Source organism: Somniosus microcephalus, chromosome 6 (genome assembly GCF_052327205.1).
Source record: "Somniosus microcephalus isolate GS21.2 chromosome 6, FLI_Smic_1.0, whole genome shotgun sequence".
Classification (NCBI taxonomy): domain Eukaryota; kingdom Metazoa; phylum Chordata; class Chondrichthyes; order Squaliformes; family Somniosidae; genus Somniosus; species Somniosus microcephalus.
In genome coordinates, this window is record NC_140992.1 from 243303278 (window position 1) to 243324639 (window position 21362).

The following is a 21362-nucleotide window of genomic DNA, read 5'->3' on the forward strand; positions in this document are numbered from 1 at the left end:
ACACCCTGGAATACTACTTCCGGGGTAGACAGGAAGAAGGTCAAATAACACACTGCTATACAATAACTACCACTAGAGGGTGCTATCTGCATGTAATAAGTCCAGAACATTGTTAGTCCTCATGTCTTAATGTCATTTTAAATAGGGGATCAGTCATAGTGGCAACTTAAAGGGAATTGTCTTCATGAAAAAAAATGGCACACGATCATGCAGCAGGATTTCTGGCCTTGGTGGAATACATTTTGAAAATGCTACCATTGAGCTAAACTTAGCTCTCTGGACACGGCTGGGAGATGCAGATCAAGATGCACGTAACTTATCTGAAGCAGCATGCTGGAGACACTGAGATAGTTTAACCTTCTGGTGATCACTGACATTCATTTTGACTAAAAGCTGACACTGGAGTCAGGCTGACAGAAGAAAAGATGAGAGATTGCAGAGAAAGGAGGCTCTGCCCTGGGCTGAGATATTCTCTTTAATTCAAGTAAGGTGATCTACTGATGGAAGTGTACCAGGTTCATTATTTTGTATTATTGCACAAAGACAAGTGGTATTGATTGACACAAGTGAATCCAATTATAACCCTATTACAGTGAAATAAAGCAGTTTGATGGCTCATATCAAGCCATGTCTTGTCGAGTGTTTAGTTGGTCTATCTTTTGAGAGATTGAAGAAGTTCAGATGTGGATGACCTGAATATCCAGTTCAGTGCACAGCGGGTTAGAGGTCGCTCTTCTTGTACGAGTCTGGAGAACGACTGTTGGCAGGCTATTCATCTGCAGGTGCATCTCAATCAAGCCCAATCCTGTGCTCATCCAAAATTCACACCAACACTTTCAGCAGAGGTCACTGTAGAGCTATCAGGAGTGAGAACCCTGGTTGGCATTTTGGCCCTCCTTGGCACAGTGGTGTTGAGCCCAATTGTAGTATCGCTATTGAGATCAAATAACAGCACTGACCAGAGATTGAACCTGGAAACTTCCTGATATATGTGGCTCAGAGCTAAATTTGGACCTCCATTTACCCATCATGCCATTGAGAGAGCTATGTTAATATTTATTTATTTTTTTGGTTGACTTCCACCTTAGTTCACTTATGGCTCTGCAACCACTTTCAAATGCAACAGGAATCATTGAACTGCCACCACATGATGAAACTGCCAACATTCATCACACAGAAAACAGCAGCAGCGCAGAGTTTGCCAACTGACCTTGGCTCTGGACATGTTTTGGTTGGTGGCCAAATCTTTATTCTTGAATTGACAATGGACTTACTGCAAATTTTTTATTTGGATATTTTGCGTATTTTCAGTTAAATGCGATCAGTCACGTCCTGCTAGTTAAAGGGTTTGGTTGTGTCAAATTCTTTGATGTTTAATTGCAGCATATTTTATAACTGATACTGTCTACAATTGGAGGAGATATTTGATTTCAATTAAACTCTTAGCCAGGCTAACATTCAGTCTAAACACAACACTGTGACTGGACTTACCGCAATTGCTCAGCGGGTAAAAATGGTGTTAAAGGCACTACAATTGATCCAAGCATCCCCAGGCCAGGCACAGAAAAAAAATAGGGAGCCCCTCCCAACTGCTATTCATTCACTTTGGCTTAAATGTCTTAACATCAAAGTCAAGCCGAACTCTGATGCACCTTACAGCTGAATCGATGGTTGATGTCATTTAAGCTTAGGCACAAGGACTGGCCCTGTGTTGCTGTCACCCTGAATGAGTTTCAGAAGAGACGATGGAGATTGGCAAGAAAACAAGGAAATGTTACTTTTTTAAAAACACGCTGACAGTACCCGACTATGTCGAGCATTGTTTTCTTTATATCTGCAGCTTCAATGTTGACAAGCCAGTGCCTCGCTGTACCTTCAGTCAACCACAAGTCATAGACTTATATTTAGGGCATTTTAAGTTGGTCAGTTTTTGCTAGTATTATAGATTGATGTGTGTAAGTATAGAGCGGGGTGAGTGAGGAATTGTCATGGCAATGTATTGTCAAAGATTATTTTCTGCTGGAATTTCATTGGGTAGAATTTATTTTCGGTAGAATGTGATGAAGGAGAGGGAGCTAGAAGTGTCACCCCCTTTGTTACTCCAAAGTACCCTCCTCAAAGGGCAGCAGTGCAGCATGCTATATGACTCAAAGAAAGACTTTGCATTTACATAGTACCACCCTATTATAACGGCTATTTTCATCTCTACCAGGCTGTTCGCGCTTAAAAACGGTGCAGTTGTTAAGACTAAAATAGCGCGTAACGGAAATGTCGATTTATCACCGAGTCTCCATCCATTCCAGTTTTTGGAAGGATCTCAATCCAGATGGCTAGAGTCCCTGCAGGAGCCGCCTGAATGTATGCTAATTAGGTTCAAATGGCACAGTTAGGACCTTAGGTCCCCAATACCATTTTGTCTCTGCCCCCGCTGCCCCCGCCGCCGATTACTGATAATTCCTGCTCCTGCCCCACTAAAGAGTGGTGAGCCTGTGGAATTCCCTGCCACAGAGGGCTGTGAAGGCTAATTCAATAAATATTTTCAAGAGAGAATTGGATATATTTCTGAAGGCTAAGGGGATTAAGGGTTACGGAGAAAAGGCGGGGACGGGGTACTGAACTGGTAAGATCAGCTATGATCTCAGACGAAGATCAGCCATGATCTCATTGAATGGCGGAGCAGGCTCGAAGGGCCGAATGGCCTACTCCTGTTCCTATCTCTATGTTTCTATGTTTCTATGTTTAAACATAGGCGGTACAAGTGATGGATAACTGCATGCATGTTTGCCGCAGATTTTTACTGCATTCTTGTGGGTTTGGAGCCTTTATGACTTTCATTTTAATGTCCTTGCTGTTGTGGGTTCTGCAAAAGCATTAGTTGCTACCCTAAAGTGGTGCTTCCTTTCACTCCCGACACCCCCTTGCCTTTAAGGTGCTGTTGGTGGCCATTTTCATTTGGCTGCCCTGCCCAATTTGCCACCTCCAAATGAGGAAGCTGCTTACTGGGGAGGGCATTTTGTACTGGCAGCTCACTGTAGTGTGGGCCCTGAATGAAACTTTGGGTCCCCTGATAACACGACTGTTGTACAGTCCACATGAAAATTCCCCCCATGTGTCAAAGAACTTCACATAAATTACTTTTGAAATGCAGTCACTGTTGTTATGTAGGTAGATATGTTAGCAAGATCCCACAAACAGCAATGAGGTGAATGACCAGTTAATCTGTTTTTCTGTGGTAGTGGTTTTGGCCAGGACTTTAAGATTATTTACCTCTCATTTTCCAATAGTGCCACCAATCCTTTAACATCCACCTGGACATGTAAATGGATCCTTGATTTAATGTCTTATCTGAGGGACAGCATCTCTGATAATGCGACAGTTTTTCAGTATTTACTGAATTAAGCAAAATATGGCAGTGCCAAAACTTCTGGTAAAAAGTCTTATGAACAAGTAAGTAGGCAAAATTGTGAGGGGAAAAAAAACACAAACCCACTTAGAAAACATCCTTCTTACGCATTAGTTTGATTTCCTCTATCCCTTTTAAGTCTTCACTTTCATCTTGAACAGATGTGTAGCAATCCTGGATATACATGAACGTATAGCTGTTTGAACCTAGATCCAGTGTAAACAGGGGGGAAGGGCAGTACGTCTATATGACATCATCGCCCACCATTAAAATAATGAAATTAAGAATCCGTCTCTTCCTGACACAAGCTTCCTGCACTATTTAAAATGCTGTTGGAAGTGTGAATGATGCACATTATGGGCACAGATTGAACACAACTGATTTCAGCCCATATTTCCACTCTGCTATGCCCCAAATATGCCTATTTATGGGACTTAATGGAGTCTAAAAGCAGGGTGCTTTTGGTTGTTAGTAAAACTGCCACTCCTTTTAAGAGATGAAATGACACCAGAGGGTTTATTCTTGTAAAATTTCCTCTTCCCATTTGATGATGTTTTTGGATAGTTCTTTGGTAATGACAATACTGGACAAACTGATATTCCCAAAGGTCACACAGCAACTACAGAAGGAACAGAAGCTCATAATGTAAAATATATTCATCATTAAACCATTCACTTGACAGATTAAAATTTATATGCGATAAAATGCTCACCATTCAATGTATATTATAGAGAACATCATACACCTCTGATCTAATCTTTGGTTTCAGATGATCAATATGAATTAGTTGAGAGTGATTAGATTTCTGTTTTCATTGAATTTCAGGAGAAGAGTTAAATATCAACATACATTCCACATTACTGGATATGGTAATCTTTAACTGAACAGACATAAGAAGAACACCATTAACTTAATTCTTTAGCTGCCAACAAGTTAAGTGCTACATTTACAATTACAGTTACTGCACTGAAGAGCATCAAATGTTCTCTTTACAGTCTGGTCCATATTAATAGTGATTGCTAGCAGCATCAGAAATCACAGCAAAAGTCAAATCGGAAAACTTATCAATCGGAAAAGGTGGTAGATATTGTAACAAAAATGGGCTGATAGTGTGTTATGGCTTGTAACACAATCGTGGGATGTATTGTTGAATACATTTAAACCTTTTAGTCTTTTTGGTTGATGATATTATCACAACCCCCATCCTTCACATCCTTTTATTCTCTATTCTCAAGAAGTTAAAAGCCCGTTCTCTTTTGTTTTACTTCTTAGTCATCATGAACAGCTGAGTTTTCAAACTCATAAAATGAGAGATGGATTCTGCATTCAGCAAACCTTATGTTGCAACAGAATCAACATTTTGATTTCCTCGTCAACAACTCTGGTTTGCTTTTTCCTACCTGAAGCCAAGATGTTGAAGACACTTGCTGTTGGCCCATCTGAGATCACCTAACTGAGCACACGTATATTTCAAAGTCATGCATTCTGATACTGCTACCAATTCCTATCCAGAAACCTTAATGTCACAATTTTCAGTCATTCTTTAATGCTAACATTTACAATGTAATTCCTACTTAAACATTTATAATTGGATTTTCTTTGTTAAATGGTTGTCTGTCATAATGCAATTGCAGGCCTCTAGCCAGCCTAACTCATCCTTCCATTAAAATCCATGATCCTCCCATCACAGCATCTAACTGACTCTTGAAGGTCACCAGAATTTTTGTCTTCACTATCCTGTCTGGAAGACAATTCCAGTTATTGATTATTCTGTGTGCAGAAGTGCTTCCTGACATCAGCCCTGACTTTGCCCTTTACCAGTTTGTACCATGTCCTGCAGTCGTGGTTGAATGTGATTGTCCTGTTGAACCATGAACCTGTGGCAGGATCATCCACAGGGCCATCTCTGGGTTGTGCCATACAAGCCACAGAGCCTAATAAAACAGACATAATGATGCATCGTTTACAGTGGATAACTGTTGGCCTTCATACCACCACCACACACACGGACCAATCGGGAAGAAAGCAATAACCAGTATCTCTAGTTATTCAAAATGTCTTGGAATCTGCGTTTTCTCGTTTCCCCCAGTTGCACAGTGACATGGCACTATCAGATCAGATAATGCAATTTGGCTGGGGCAGAGCAGGTTCACTGTGTAGTTAATCTGCTCACCAGGTAGAAAACAGTAAATCGCCTCCTCTCAGCTCCATGTTGTTACCTTTTAAAGTTCCCTCAAAACTGGTGTAAGTCAATCAGTGGGGCTGTGGGGAACAACAACTTATATTTATATGGTGCCATTAACATAAGAAACTTTGCAAGGTGCTCAACAAATAGTTATAAGGAAAACAGATCTGAGATAGAAGGGAAAGATTAGGAGGGCCGACCAACAGCTTGGGCAAAGGGATGGGGCTTGATGAAATTTTTTAAAGTGGAGACAGAAGTGATGAGATGAAGATGTTTAGGTAAGGGGTTCCAGAGAATAGGACCAAGGCAGCTGAAAGCCTTGCCAACACTGGTGGGGCAAAGGGAGGGGGGGATGCACAGAAGGCTGGCATCAGGGGAACAGGGCATTTGAGAGAGGATAGAGGGCTGCAGGAGATTGAAAAGATTAGGTGGGACAAGGAAGTGGACGGACTTATAGGCAAGGGCATGGATATTAAATGTGATGCATTAGAGAACCGGAAACCAGTGTATGTCATAGAGAGTGAGTGGGTGGCTAATCTGGTGTGGTACTGGATATGTGCAGCAGGCCTTTGGACAAGCTGGTGTTTATGAAGGGTGGTAGATGGGAGGCCAGCAAGGAAATCATTGGAGTAGTCAAGACTAGGTATGATAAAATCATGGACAAGGGTTTCAGTGACAGAGGGGCAGAGGCAAGCACTGTTGCAGAGGTGGAAGTAAGCGGTCTTTGTGATGGATAGAAGATAGGGTTTAAAGCGCAGCTCAGGGTTGAACACGATGCTAAGATTACAGATGGGCAGTGTTCTGTTATACGGTGGCTGATTTGATTTTGACTGTAACCTAACATATTGGGGGTAATTTTGAGTTTTTGTGATAGAGTAAAATGGGTGTTAGCGAATCGGAAGCCTGTTTTATACCTCTCCTAATAAATTGTGAGAGTAAAATGGGCTGCCGATTCGCTTCCACCCACTTTACATTGTCGCATAAACTCAAAATTAACCCCATTGAGTGGCAATTTCTCCCAAAGCAGGTAAGGTCTTTCTAAATAGATAATATGCAAATAATTTAAAATATAGTACTATTAAAATGTATTCATTCACAAAAAAAATCCTTTATATATATTTTTTTGTATTTTATACCGTTACAAGCATAATTATTACTTTTTTTCCACTTAGTGCTGAGGATTCGGGTGCTGTACGCCACCCGTTACTGTCAGAATGTAGCAAAAGGATGGCGGCCGCCATTCTTTTGCCAGCTGGTGGCAGGTCCTGTAGCGTCCACCATTTTACGAGGTCCGGCAGCGCTGCTGGTAAGAGCAATGGCCCTGCAAATTTAAATTAGGGAGAGGTGACGTTGCACGCTGACTTAATGTCACCTCGGCGAACTTGGACCTTAGTGCTGAGTTCAGCGCTGAGTCCTAAGCTCTCCATGAAAACCCAGCGTTCAGCAGACTCAGAGGCACTGTTGGCACGTCTTAAAGGGACACACGCACCTTTCGGGTAAGTTTGCATTTAAGCTTTTGTATTGGATTTTTTTGATTTTATTGAAGTAGTGGCTTGCTGCAATACATGTTAAAAGTTTTTTTTTAAAGTGTGCACGGAGTGCTGCTGGACACTTACAAGGCCTCAGATGGTAAAGGAAGGCCTCGGAGAAGACAGAAATACTGCAAATACTCAGCAGCTCAGGCAACATCCGTGGAGAGAGAAACAGAGTTCACATCTCAGGTCCAGATGTTGCCTGGCCTGCTGAGTATTTCTAGCATTTTATGCTTTTCTTTCAGATTTACAGCATCCACTTGCAGAGGGAAGAGAAGACGCCAAAGAGGAAGAAGCCAAAGAGGAGGAAGCAGAATCATAGAAATTTATAGCACAGAAGGATACAACCCAGACAGACCCTTTCTGGCCAGGATATCCGGGATGGATTGATCCGCCTGCAGTAGCAATGACCAAAACCCCAATTCCCCTTTCAACATTAGTCCCACACCTTACCTTCCCTCTGTTACTGACCATCACAGTGCCATCTTGGCCACGATGCTGATATAAAAGCCAGCACAAACTTTCCATTCCAACTTTATACATCTACCCATCCAATATGACATCAAAAATTCAACTTATCACCCTTATGTATTCCCTTAGTGAGTTTCTTGTGTGTGCCTTTGTCTATCCTACTGATGTCACGCAGCGCTACCCCAGTGTCTGCAGCATGGCTGGTGGAAGGCTGCTGACTTTCAGTGGGGGACACTTCAAATGGCCTTGCTGGTCAACCTTGAGCTGGTGGCTGGAAGTGTGAAATCGAGTGATGGTGTTTCTTCTTTTTCTTCACTCTCCTCTCCCTCTTCTTGGTCAACCACTAGCTGGGCAGGCGGCATTTCTTGGGTGTGTGAAATGAGGAAGGCACAAGGTGTAGTTGTGGTGATGGGGAGGGCGTGAAAGCAAGAGATGCATGCGAAAAGGAGGATACCAGCATCTTGTATCCTTTCAGCCCTGCCGCTGGCTAAGGGCGCAGCTATGCCCCTGCCACGAATGGCTGTCCCCTCCAAAGGGATGAGGTGAAACTAGGAATGAGAGGTAAGCCTCATGATTGGTACACGTTGTTGGTAGGTGAGTGATTGGAGGGGGGCGAGGGGTCATGCATTGCCCTTAAAAGCAAATGACAATACATTGCCCTTTTAATATCCCACAATGCCTAGCGAACTCATTGCCTCACTTCCAGAGGCTGTTGAAAGATGTGATGCTGCTTTTGAACGCCACATTCGGCACTAAAGCATGGACTAACGCCTCCAGCAGGGCATTACACGGTCAGTCTGGCGCTGGGCTAAAAAAAATTCTCCCCTACTGGCACGACTATTTTCAGAGGCCGTTAACCAGAGGCCGCAGTGATATCGGCAACTTGTGTCGCAATCCAATTTCTAGGCCATTATTTTTAAAAATTCATTATTTCCTGCTGATGATCTAAGTTAAAAGTATTCTAATGGAGTTAACTAACCTTTAATCACTGCTGAAAATTGATATGGTTATTTGATTAAATGGGTGATTCAATTAATTCTTTGTCCAGTGCCTTTCTTCTTCATTTTGGCTTCCCACTTGTATTCCATATACAGATAAGCCTGCAGCATAATTGCTCTTCACCCTTTGTGTCACGCTGTTGCACTTTCATCAATGTTCTATCACGTGTTGATACTCGGGGTCTTGTGTTCATTACTATATTCATATGGAAGGTTGTGCTAGTTGAAGCTCAGAAATTATTTTCTGCATGAAAATTGACTTATATAATGTAATGCTAATAAGTTTGTTACATGTATTGGACCACATCATAATATCAGAAACTTTATTTGTATTGTATTACGTATCCATTAGGTTTAAACACTTCTATTGCAAAAAACCCCAACGTATTGAATTAAGTCTGTTGGTGAGAGTAGAACTTGGAAGGATTGCGATTTATGATGTTGATGATATTAAAGGTTTAATTTATGGCAGACCAACTGAACATTATGAAATCAATGTCCTACGTTTTATTAATTGGCGTTTTAGTTCATTATCAATAAGCAATTACTACTTTTTACATCAGTGTTCCACTTGCTGCTAACAGGGCACTAAGATTACTAACTATTTATATATATTATTTTGTACAGAGTGCACATTTTGTTCAATATCTTCTGTTTGTATTCAGAATTAGTTCAACAACAACAACTTGTATTTATATAGCACCTTTGACGTAGTAAAACGTCCCAAGGCGCTGCACAGGAATATTTTAAGACAAAAAATTTGACACCGATCCACATAAGGATAAATTAAGGCAGGTGACCAAAAGCTTGGTGAAAGAGGTAGGCTTTAAGAAGTCTCTTAAAGGAGGAAAGAGAGGTAGTGAGCCAGAGAGATTTAGGCAGGGAATTCCAGAGCTTAGGGCCTAGGCAACAGAAGGCACGGCCACCAATGGCTGAGCGATTATAATCAGGGATGCTTAAGAGGGCAGAATTAGAGGAGCGCAGATATCTCTGAGGGGGGGGGGGGGGGGCGGGGTTGTGAGACTGAAGGAGATTACAGAGATAGGGAGGGGCGATGCCATAGAGGGATTTGAAAACAAGGATGAGAATTTTGAATTTGAGGCATTGCTTAACCGGGAGCCAATGTAGGTCAGCGAGCACAGGGGAGATAGGTGAATGGGACTTGGTGCGTGTTAGGACACGGGCAGCCGAGTTTTGGATGACCTCAAGTTTATGTAGGGTAGAATTGTTGTTGTTGTTGTAGTTGCTTAATTATTAAAATGAGCTGTAATGCAAATATTTGAAATTGGCTGTGTACTTTCCATCTGCAGTATATAGAAATTCTGATCCAAGCACAAAAAATTGATAAAATTGATCATCTGTTTTTCATTGTTCAGTTGTGTTGTTTTATATACTCTTGTACAAGAATTTACATAATAATTCTGATTAAATTCAGACTACGAGAAAATACAAGAAGGTCTAAGAGAGGTTTACAGTGCATGTGTGTAAACGCACAAAGCCTGGTAAATAAGGTTGGTGAGCTACAGGCACAAATAGCCACATGGGAATATGATGATATGGCTCAAAAAAGGGCAGGATTAGGTATTAAATATTTCTGGATTGAAGGTGTTCAGGAAAGATAGGGAAGGAAACAAAGGAGGTGGGATGTTACAGTGCTGGAGAGAGAGGATGTCCTGGAGGGGTCAAGGACAGAATCTATTTGGTTAGAGTTAAGAAATAATAGACGTGCCATTACACTACTAGGTGTATTCTATAGATCACCAACTAGTGGGAAGGATACAGAGGAGCAAATTTGCAGGGAAATTACAAAGAGGTGCAAGAATTATAGAGTAGTGATAATGGGGGACTTCAACTATTCTAATATCCACTGGGATAGTAATAGTGTAAAGGGCAGAGAGGAGGAAGAATTTCTGAAGTGTGTTCAGCAGAACTTTCTTGATCAGTACATTTCTGGCCCAATGAGGATGGAGGCATTGCTGGATCTGGTTCTGGGGAATGAGGTGGGGCAAGTGTCAGTAGGGGAACATTTAGGGAACAGTGATCATAGTATCAGAAGTTTTAGATTAGCTATGGAAAAGAACAGGGAGTAATCTAGAGTAAAAATACTTAATTGAAAGAAGGCCAATTTCAGTGGGTTGAGAACGGATCTGGCCCAGGTAAATTGAAATCAAAGATTAGCAGGCAAAACTGTAACCGAACGATGGGCTGCCTTTAAAGAGATGGTTCGGGTACATTCCCACGACGGGGAAAGGTAGGGCAACCAAAGTCAGAACCCCCTGGATGATGAAAGAGATAGAGAGTAAGATGAAGCAGAAAAAGTGTGCCTGTGACAGATGTCAGGTTGAGAATACGTGAGAATCAGGCTGAATATTGAAAGTCCAGAAGGGAAGTGAAAAAGAAAATAAGAGGGGCAAAGCGAGAGTATGAGAATAGATTGGCAGCTAACATAAAAGGGAATTCAAAAGTCTTCTATAGGCATATAAGTAATAAAAGGGTAGTAAAAGGAGGGGTGGGGCCGATTAGGGACCAAAAAGGAGACCGATGCATGGAGGCAGAAGGCATGGTTGAGGTACTAAATGATTACTTTGCATCTGTCTTCACCAAGGAAGAAAATGCTGCCAAAGTCATAGTGAAGGAGGAGATAGTGGAGATACTGGATGGGATAAAAATTGATAAAGAGGTACTAGAAATGCTGGCTGTATTAAAGTAGATAAGTCACCAGGACCAGATGGGATGCATCCTTGGATGCTGAGGGAAGTTAAGGTGGAAATCGCAGAGGTACTGGCCATGATTTTCTAATCATCCTTAGATACAGGAATGGTGCCAGAGGACTGGAGAATTGCAAATGTTACACCCTTGTTCAAAAAAGGGTGCAAGGAGCAGCAACTTAACCTCTGTAGTGGGGAAGCTTTTAGAAACAAAAATTAGGGATAAAATTAACAATCACTTGGACAAGTGTAGATTAATTAAGGAAAGCCAGTATGGATTTGTTAAAGGCAAATTGTGTTTAACTAACTTGATCGACTTTTTTGATGAGGTAACAGAGGGTTGATGAGGGCAATACAGTTGACGTGGTGTACATGGACTTCCAAAAGACGTTTGATAAAGTGCCACATAATAGGCTTGTCAGCAAAGTTGTAGCCCATGGAACAAAAGGGACAGTGACAGCATGGATACGAAATTGGCTAAGTGACAGGAAACAGAGAGAAGTGGTGAACGGTTGTTTTTTTGAACTGGAGGAAGGTATACAGTGATGTTCCCCAGGGGTCGGTACTAGGACCACTGCTTTTCTTGATATATATTATCAAGTAATGACTTGGACTTGGGTGTACAGGGCACAATTTCAAAACTTGCAGATGACACAAAACTTGGAAGTATAGTGAGGAGGATAGTGATAGACTTCAAGAAGACATAGATAGGCTGGTGAAATGGGCAGACACGTGGCAGATGAAATTTAACGCAGAAAAGTGCAAAGTGATACATTTTGGTAGAAAGAACGAGGAAAGGACATATAAACTAAAGGGTATAATTGTAAAGGGGGTGCATGAACAGAGAAACCCAGGGGTGTCTGTGCACACATCATTGAAGGTGGCAGGGCAGGTTGAGAGTGGTTAGTAAAGTCCTGGGCTTCATAAATAGAGGTATAGAGTACAAAAGCAAGGAGGTTATGATGAACCCTTATAAAACACTAGTTTAGCCTCAACTGGAGTATTGTGTCCAATTCTGGGCACCGCACTTTAGGAAAGATGTGAAGGCCTTAGAGAGGGTGCAGAAAAGATTTACAAGAATGGTTCCAGGGGTGAGGGACTTCAGTTACGTTGATAGACTAGAGGTTGTTCTCCTTGAAGCAGAGAAGGTTGAGAGGAGATTTAATAGGGGAGTCCAAAATCAGGAGGGGTCTAGACAGAGTAGATAGAGACTGTTCCCGTTGGTGGAAGGGTCGAGAACCAGAGGACACAGATTTAAGGTGATTTGCAAAAGAATCAAAGGCAACATGAGGAGAAACTTTCTTACGCAGCGAGTGGTTAGGATCTGGAATGCACTGCCTGAAAGGGTGGTGGAGGCAGACTTAATCGTGGCTTTCAAAAGGAAATTGGATAAGTACCTGAAGGAAAAACATTTGCCGGGCTACAGGGAAAGGGCAGGGAAGTGGGACTAGCTGAAGGGTTGTTGCAGAGAGCCGGCTCGGGCTCGACGGGCCAAATGGCCTCCTGTGCTGTAACCATTCTATGATTCTATAAATTTGAACTTAGTGTTGTTTCTCTAGATTCTGATTCGCTCTAAGGGATTGAATCCCATCTTTCCTGCTGGACATTTAGTGTGCCAGAAACCAGATTGGATTTAGCCTCAGGTTAAATAGTTGACGTCTAGCTGGATAACGTTGGAGTTACTTAAAAGCTCTGGGGGAAAAATTGGGTCATGCTCCCTTTGGGGTGCTAACTTCACCGGGGCGCTACTTTTAGCGCACCGAAGAAATTAGCACCCCCGCGACCGAAATTCATCGGTAGCGCCCCAAGAGGGAAGCGGGGTGCTACTGGAAGCGCCCCGCCTCCCTCTTGGGCCGCTGCGAGGGGATATCACGGCGCTACGTGCCGCGGTACTGCAGGCCTTCCTCCCCTTCTTAAAGGGGAGGGGCCTTGCGCAGCGCGACCCGGGGCCAACTGGGCCACCGGGGATCGGAGTGCCGGCAAAAGAGCCCGGCACTCAAGGCAAGTGCTGGGCTCACGGATCGCAGCCGGCACCCCGCCAGGGGTGTTTCACTAGGGCCGGGGACAGGTGCTGGCAGGTGTCCAGCAACAAAAATGGCAGCCCAGCACCTCGCCTTTAATTAGTGCCGCCCTGGCCACAGGTAGGCCCCCCTGACCCCGTCGGACATAGCGTCTGGCGGTAAGTCAGGGGGCGATACCGAAGATCACGGCCGGGGCGTAAGCGGGGTGTAGCACACGGTGATGACGTCATCGCTAGCGGCGCAGCGCCGTGGGGCGCTAACAGTTACTGCCGCCGCTAACCTCCCGCTGAATTTCACGGGAGGCGTTGGCAGCGCCGCGTCCGGGCGCTAGTTGTTTTGCGCCCCGTTATTGCCCTCTTATTGACCATAGAGCACATATACCAGAAACGCTGTTTACGGAGGTCACGGACCATCATCAAAGACCCTACCCACCCCAGCCACAGTCTGTTCGCCCTCCTGCCATCTGGGAGACGCTACAGATGCATTCGCACCCGTACGACCAGATTTAGGAACAGCTTCTTTCCCAGGGCTGTCATCCTACTGAACTCCACAAATAAACTCTAAAGCCTGCACATCTGCCAATGCACTTTATTATGGTTATGTTTATGTTAATGTATTACAAGCCAAATGTATGTTGAATGTTTAAATGTCTTAATCTAAATGTACACTCTCGGGAGCCGCAAGCCTACATTTCGTTGTACTGTACTTGTGCACGAACAATGACAATAAAGTTGATTATGATTATTGTTATGACTATGGAACAGGAGGCGCAAAACAACCGACTTTTTCCCCCCTTTGTGTTTTAATGTCAGCCTTGACAGCGTTCTGATTGAGCTTCCTCTATTATGAGTGTGCTTCGCTGATTCTCCACAGGGCTGTTAAATGGAGTGCAACATTATGGGGAAGTATGACATTTGCAGTAAAATTAATATGTAAAAAGAGTGTTTATTTCTTCTTCAGCTTCTTCTCAGTATTTAAATTAGAATTTTATTTTCTTGAAATCCAGTGTTTGGATGTTTGGTTGGTGAAATGATCATCTGCTGAATCACGCACTCTTCATGTGATCTAGAATTGATCAGCAGAGGCGTCACATCTTTTGTGGTCACAGTCATGAATATCCCTTTATTTAAAATTCGCTTTGACTATTAAAGCTTTCGGTGTAGCTGTTGTTTCTTGTTGACTCTTTAACACCCCCTTGTATGCTGCTAAATTTATTTTCACTTTATAAAACACAGTGGGCACGACCTTCCTGGGCACTTGGAAGTGAGTTTATAACTGGACGTCTGCTACTGCCATAGCTGGTATTTTCCCCTTTTGCAGGCAGTGGATACATTTAAATATACTGGTTCACCTTCTATCATGTTGCTCACTGTACATGAATTATGTAAAAAACACGGGCTGGCGGAAAGGGGATCAAAGGTTTCTGACCAACATGGCAACAGTCGAAAAATGACGCAAGTGATGATGTCATTCTCCACAGCTTCAGGCAGGAGTCAGTATTTGAGTTTGCTAATGAGGCCCGGGTGTTAAAATCTCCTGGTCCTCGCGCTCTGAAGGAGGGGGGGTGGGTGGGCGGATGGCCAGCTGCTTCGGCCCCTGCACGCGCCCCGCGTTAAAATCTAATAGTGGTTCAATAGGTCATTATTTTTTGGTTTCAACTTATGTTCTTAGATGGCGTCAAATTGTTGACCTCTTGGTACTGTGCCAAGTTTAGATTTGATTACGTGTCAATTTTGCTGTAGAAATAACGGTGAGGCTAAGAGCACTCACCATTATTAAAGTGTAAATCAGACAGCAACTCCCAGTGACTGCACATGCGCAGTTCAACGTGCAAATCAGGAGGTTGCTGTGCGAGTTGTCCTGCTCCTCCAGAAGCTGCGCTATAACAGTATCTCACCGAGAGACTCGGCATTGAAACACACAGAATGATATGAAGTTGCTGTACTTGCGTGATAGATGCCCATTCAACTAGCCAGAAAAAGTTTGGGCTTTCCAGTGTAAGTAAATTTTGAATGGCGTGATAAATCGTAATTACTGCCCAACCGCTCTGGCCCTGAAAATTAACTTTTACAAGTGTGGAGTCTCAGTCCTTCAGATTTGAATTATTATTGGAGATTTAAAAAAATAAAAACATTTAATTTTTTTTTTACTTTTTCTTTCTATCTCTCATCTCTCTCGATACCATCTTTTTTCCTTCTCATTATTTTGCTTTCTGTACCTGATTTGACACGGCGTTAAACATACTAACTGTGCGCCTCAGTAAGGATTCTTCAATCTGATTGGTTAAGGAGATACACCCTTGCTTGCCCTGTTTACACAGGTCCCGGATCCCCTGTAGAGGGCGCCACTCCGAAATGGCTCTCTAATTACTGTAAGTCGCAATGCAAAATCCCATAAAGTCTGTGGGCAAGTGTATGTAATGAATGGCTAGCGCCATTCGTTCACCACGGAGAGCAAAATCCAGCTCATTGTGTTCTGATGAGGAAGCGTGGGAGAAAAGAACCAATGCACATTTTTATAGCATGTTCTCAAAGAAAACTGCAGTGTTAATATGTAGCGCCAGGAAATAATTTGGACATAGGAAGGTTGCTTTGTTCTGAAGTGGATAAAGTGGTCAGTGCTCACCACTGATCTTGTGCTCCTGAAGCTTGCTATTGTTTCTTCTGTAAATGTTTACAATTTGATATGGAAGTCAAACAAATTAATCATTCCACACAAAATAGTTACTGTCCATGACTGCACCCCATGCCCTTCAGTGTGAGAGTTCAGTGTGAGCTACTTTCGTTTTATTTTAATTGTCTTGACACTTTTTCTTTTTTTTTTTACAGTTGCATTTGTTCAATTTTGCCGCACTCTTGGGTCAGCACTGGGCAGCTGAAACGTTACCAGGCATGGTTTACTGTTACTTTTTTTTATTATTGTGCCGTTCACAGTACAACAGTATGTGGGGCATAGGTTAACCATGAAGACGAGAGTTCAGAGAGGGTAGTGATTGATCCAGGGTTGCATTTCCAAGTTTGAAACTTTATCACAAAAATGTTTCCTATTGTTGGGTTCATAGGGTAAGCTGAGCTCTGCGCGCTTCTAAATGTAGAGCCTTCAAAATGCTGCTAACAAATAAAAATCTTTCCAAACTGTCATAAATCTACTGACCCAGGGTTTAAGAGGCCTATTAAACACACCTCACCAGTTCCTCATCTTGGGCGCCTAGTTTTTATGAGCGAGAGTTTCAGTCCAACACTGTAGCCCAGGCCTCAAAGAAGATGGTCTTACTAAATTAGGAGCAGGCACTTGCAGTCCCACACCCATTTTACACCAAGGCTAAACTTGTGTAGATTCGCCCTTTAAAAGCTGCTGCTCCAACCGAGTCAGGAACCACGGTGCCACAGCTTTTGATGTATTTGCAAACTGGAAAATTGGCAGGAACTGCTGATCGCATATATCCTTTGAGCAGACTATAACTGAAGCAAAAAATTGATTTGACTTGGTCTAATTTCTTCTTTATAGAATAGAATCATTGAATGGTTACAGTACAGGAGGCCATTTGGCCCATCAAGCCCATGCTGGCTCTCTGCAAGAGCACTTCAGCTAGTCCCACTCCCCCGCCCTTTCCCCACAGCCCTGCAAATTTTTTTCCTTCAGGTACTTATCCAATTCCCTTTTTAAAGCCACGATTGAATCTGCCTCCACCACCCACTCAGGCAGTGCATTCCAGATCCTAACCACTCGCTGCATAAAAAAGTTTCCCCTCATGTCGCCTTTGGATCTTCTGCCAATCACCTTAAGTCTGTGTCCTCTGGTTCTCGACCCTTCCGCCAATGGGAACAGTTTCTATTTACTCTGTCTAGACCCTTCATGATTTTGAACACCTCTATCAAATCTCCTCTCAACCTTCTCTGCTCTAAGGAGAACAACCCCAGCTACTCTAGTCTATCCACGTAACTGAAGTCTCTCATCCCTGGAATCATTTTCGTAAATCTTTTCTGCACCCTCTCTAAGGCCTTCACATCCTTCTGAAAGTGCGGTGCCCAGAATTGGACACAATACTCCAGTTGAGTCTGAACCAGTGTTTTATACAGATTCATCATAACTTCCTTGCTTTTGTACTCTGTGCCTTTATTTATGAAGCCCAGGATCCCCTATGCTTTATTAACCACTTTCTCAACCTGCCCTGCCACCTTCAACGATTTGTGCACATATACCCCAGGTCTCTCTGTTTATGCACCCACTTTACGATTGTACCCTTTAGTTTATATTGCCTCTCCTCGTTCTTCCTATCAAAATGTATCACTTCGCTCTTTTCTGCATTAAATTTCATCTGCCACGTGTCCACCCATTTCACCAGCCTGTCTATGTCCTCTTGAAGTCTCGCACTATCCTCCTCACTGTTCACTATACTTCCAAGTTTTGTGTCACCTGCAATTTTTGAAATTATGCCTTGTACACCCAAGTCTAAGTCATTAATATATATCAAGAAAAGCAGTGGTCCTAGAACCAACCCCTGGGGAACACCACTGTATACCTTCCTCCAGTCCGATAAACAACTGTTCACCACTACTCTCTGTTCCCTGTCACTTAGCCAATTTCGTATCAATGCTGCCACTGTCCCTTTTATTCCATGGGCTTCAACTTTGAACATGCCTTAAAAATATCATTTGGCATATAGTATCCCTAGCCATTGCAACATAATAAATATTGAGTTATGGGTTAAAACGGAATTAAGATGAATAACATTATAGCTCAACAATCAACACACTTATCAGAGGCAAATATTGCTGCATAAACATAACTACTGAGTCACCAGCCCGTTTCAGTCCACTACAACTGCATTAATAGAAACATGGTACTGAGTAGCCACATCAATTGACTATCCAGATTGGTTGTTAGTAATGCTGGAGCCTAATGGAACAGAACCTGACAATGGTAGATTTCTATAGCATTGTCAATCATACACTATTTCCATCATAAAGTTACTTATTTAATGGTTGACTGTAGCTGTGCTTTTTTGTGAATACCATAGTCAGCTCCACATTCATGTAGATCTGAAAGTGCAAAAATATTCCAGCTTGTTCCCAACCTAAGCTTCGGTTCACAAAGCTTTTGCAGATGCACTGAAGTAGGGTTTGCCAACAATCGCCAGCTACTGCCAGATTCCTTCACAGATGAAGGTCGCTCCTGAACTCGGTGAATTCTGAAAACCAAGCATTGTAAATTGGTGCATCAAACTCAGACATAAACCCACAGGATGTGCAGTTGCTGCTAAACTGCCACTCTGCAGAGCGTGAATTATAACAACTTCAAACGCGGTTACTAATTTAGGACTGAATATTTCAATTTATTGATGAAAAACTGTTTTGGTATAGAAAGAAATTCCTTTGTATTTTCCTGACAGTTTGTTACTGGCATGGAGTTCCAGCAAAATCATAGGCTATGAAAAGAAAGATTTCTGCTCCCCTTTCTTCTAGTCAGCGAGTGTCTGGAAGGTTACCTGAACACAGAATATCGCACCAGAACCTGATTCTGCCATCACCTAACAACCAATCACACTTTCCAGCAGGCTCTCAGGAGCAGGAACCCTAACTAATTTTTCACCTCCCAATATTGGGGCACTGATGCCAACTGTAGGACTCGAACTGTTGCATTGGCTGAAAACAGCTTACTCAATGCAGACTACATTAAACCTGGGACCATGAAAAGAATATCTGGTTGAGCATTGGACAGTGGGGTGTAGGGATAGCTGTAGACTTAGGTGATTAATACTTCAATATGCATAATAGTTCCTGTGCTGCTAGGGCAGGCCTTGGGCTGGGATATTGTCAAGGTTGAATCGTGAAGTGGATGGATAAGTACTCTGGAAGTTTCCTGATTGCCTTTGGATATTGAGGAGTATTTTTTTTTTTGCAGAATTTCCCCTCAGAAGATTAAAAATGGATTAGGATCCATGAATGTATGTAGTCTTTGCAGGTAAATAGGCCAAATATGCATATACCAAAACAAATGAGGGAACTATTTTAGTGTTACACAATCAGTGAACTCCAGGGAAGATATGTGTACGAGTAATGCCTGCCACACAAACGGATAAAGGTTTGCTTCATGCTGAGATGAATTGACTTATTGAGGAGATGTAGGGAAAAAAAAAGAGATTTGTTTACAACATAACGTTCCCAAATCCCACAATTCATTAAAAAAATCCTGAGGGAGAGTTCAAATGAATCAATGGAATCTGCTGGATCAAGAGGACAGGAACTGAATGTGGGTCACTCACATTAATCTATATAAGCAGGCAAAAATCAAACTGGTCACAGGACCTTGGTCCCATGGGTGAATCGAGAAGAGAGACAGAACTCACCTCAACCCGCACCACCCCTCCCCCCATTCCCCACCCCCTAGAATAAATACCCGTAGCTAATCCATACAAACACAATGAGAAATTAGTCAGCCAGCTGCTGACTGCGGGAGACCATCACTGGGACAACATCAAGAACGTTTATATTTAATATATATCCAATCCGGGGAGAGCAGCAGTCATAAGTCAAATAGTCTCCACTACTCTGTCTAGGATTACATATGAGAAATGGCCAAGTTGACATGGTGTTCGAGGGTTGCTGGTGCTAAAGAAATTATAGCCCAACACAAGACAGAACCTTCAGGAGAGGGGGAAAGAAAGCTTTAAAAAAAATAAAAATCGAAGCCTGGATTTAATTTCTGGGATGTGCTGATTTGGTTGATGTCACCAAGTGCAGCAAAATAGGATATTCCACTAGGTCTCAGTGGTCATGGGGTAGGGAGGGAAAGATCAGGGCTAATGCTCCCGACTACTACTCAGTGAATCCTGCTGGAAAGTGTACGTGTGAATGTCGGATGGATCAGGATCAGGCTTGGTGTGATGCTTGCTCTCCGTGCTCGAATAACTTGCTAGAACGCACTGTTTCTTGCGTGTCATTCGGTCGGGCCCTCCCTGTTTAAAAAAGAAAGGATGAATGAACTATGAATTACAGTAATGGATTAGTCAGATGGGAACAATCAGAGCAAATTGTATTGTCTGCCAACGTGTACAATACTAGCCATAGAATACTGGGCAAGCTGGCATCATCACAATATATATTGATTCCTAATTGGATTTTTATTTTATGGCATTCCTATCTAACAATGTTCTTGCTATAGTTAATTCAAAAAAGAGAATCATAATCTGAGCTTTACAAACTTTATTGGATTCTGATTCAATTTATGATACTTAATAATGCAGGAGTGTTTATCACATCATGGGGTGTCTTTCTATATAAGCTTTTTATGTAACTTCCTCTTCACTTGGGTTGCAGTTTTTCTGCAGTGGGTGTGAAGTCAAAGTGATGTGAGACTACCTGCTAGAGGTGACCTCACTGTGTTTCACTATATTAGATTTGGATAACTCGGCATCTAGATTACATTATATAGTCTGTGTTGGCACTCGGTGGGACTTGCCTTTGTATTAACATGATTTGAAGTCGTCTTCTTCTTAGGCAATCCCTCGGAACCGAGGATGACTTGCTTCCACATTAAAAATGAGTTCTCAGGTGACTGATGAGTCCAATGCGGGACCTACAGTCTCTGTCACAGGTGGTGCAGACGGTGGTTGAAGGGGTAGGTGGGTAGGATGCTTGTGTCGACGTGCGTTGCTTGCGCGTGGATTCCGCTTGTACCCGGCGAAGAGACTCGGTGTTCGGCACCTTCCCGGATGCTTCTCCACTTTGTGTGGTCTTGGGCCAGGGATTCCCAGGTGTCAGTGGGGATGTTGCACTTTTTCAAGGAGGCTTGGAGGGTGTCCTTGAAGCATTTCCTCTGCCCACCCGGGGCTCTCTTGCCGCGTCGGAACTCCGAGTAGAGCGTTTGTTTTGGGAGTCTCTATCGGGCATGCGGATGATGTGACCCGTCCATCGGAGCTGATCGAGCGTGATTTGAAGTATAACTGGCTTGTTAGTAACGTTTTGTCCCTCCCAGCGTAATACATGTGAAGGGGTCATTTTTTGAGGGAAGCTCCTGATATAGAGCCTCAATAGAAGCGAGT

The 21362-nt window shown here is 42.9% G+C and overlaps 1 protein-coding gene across 2 annotated transcripts in view; it reads right to left on the bottom strand.

The window, feature by feature from the left end:
* Positions 1-21362, bottom strand: part of LOC147116596 (5-hydroxyisourate hydrolase-like) — a 112233-nt gene that overhangs the window by 84346 nt on the left and 6525 nt on the right. The gene's annotated exons all lie outside the window — the stretch shown is intronic.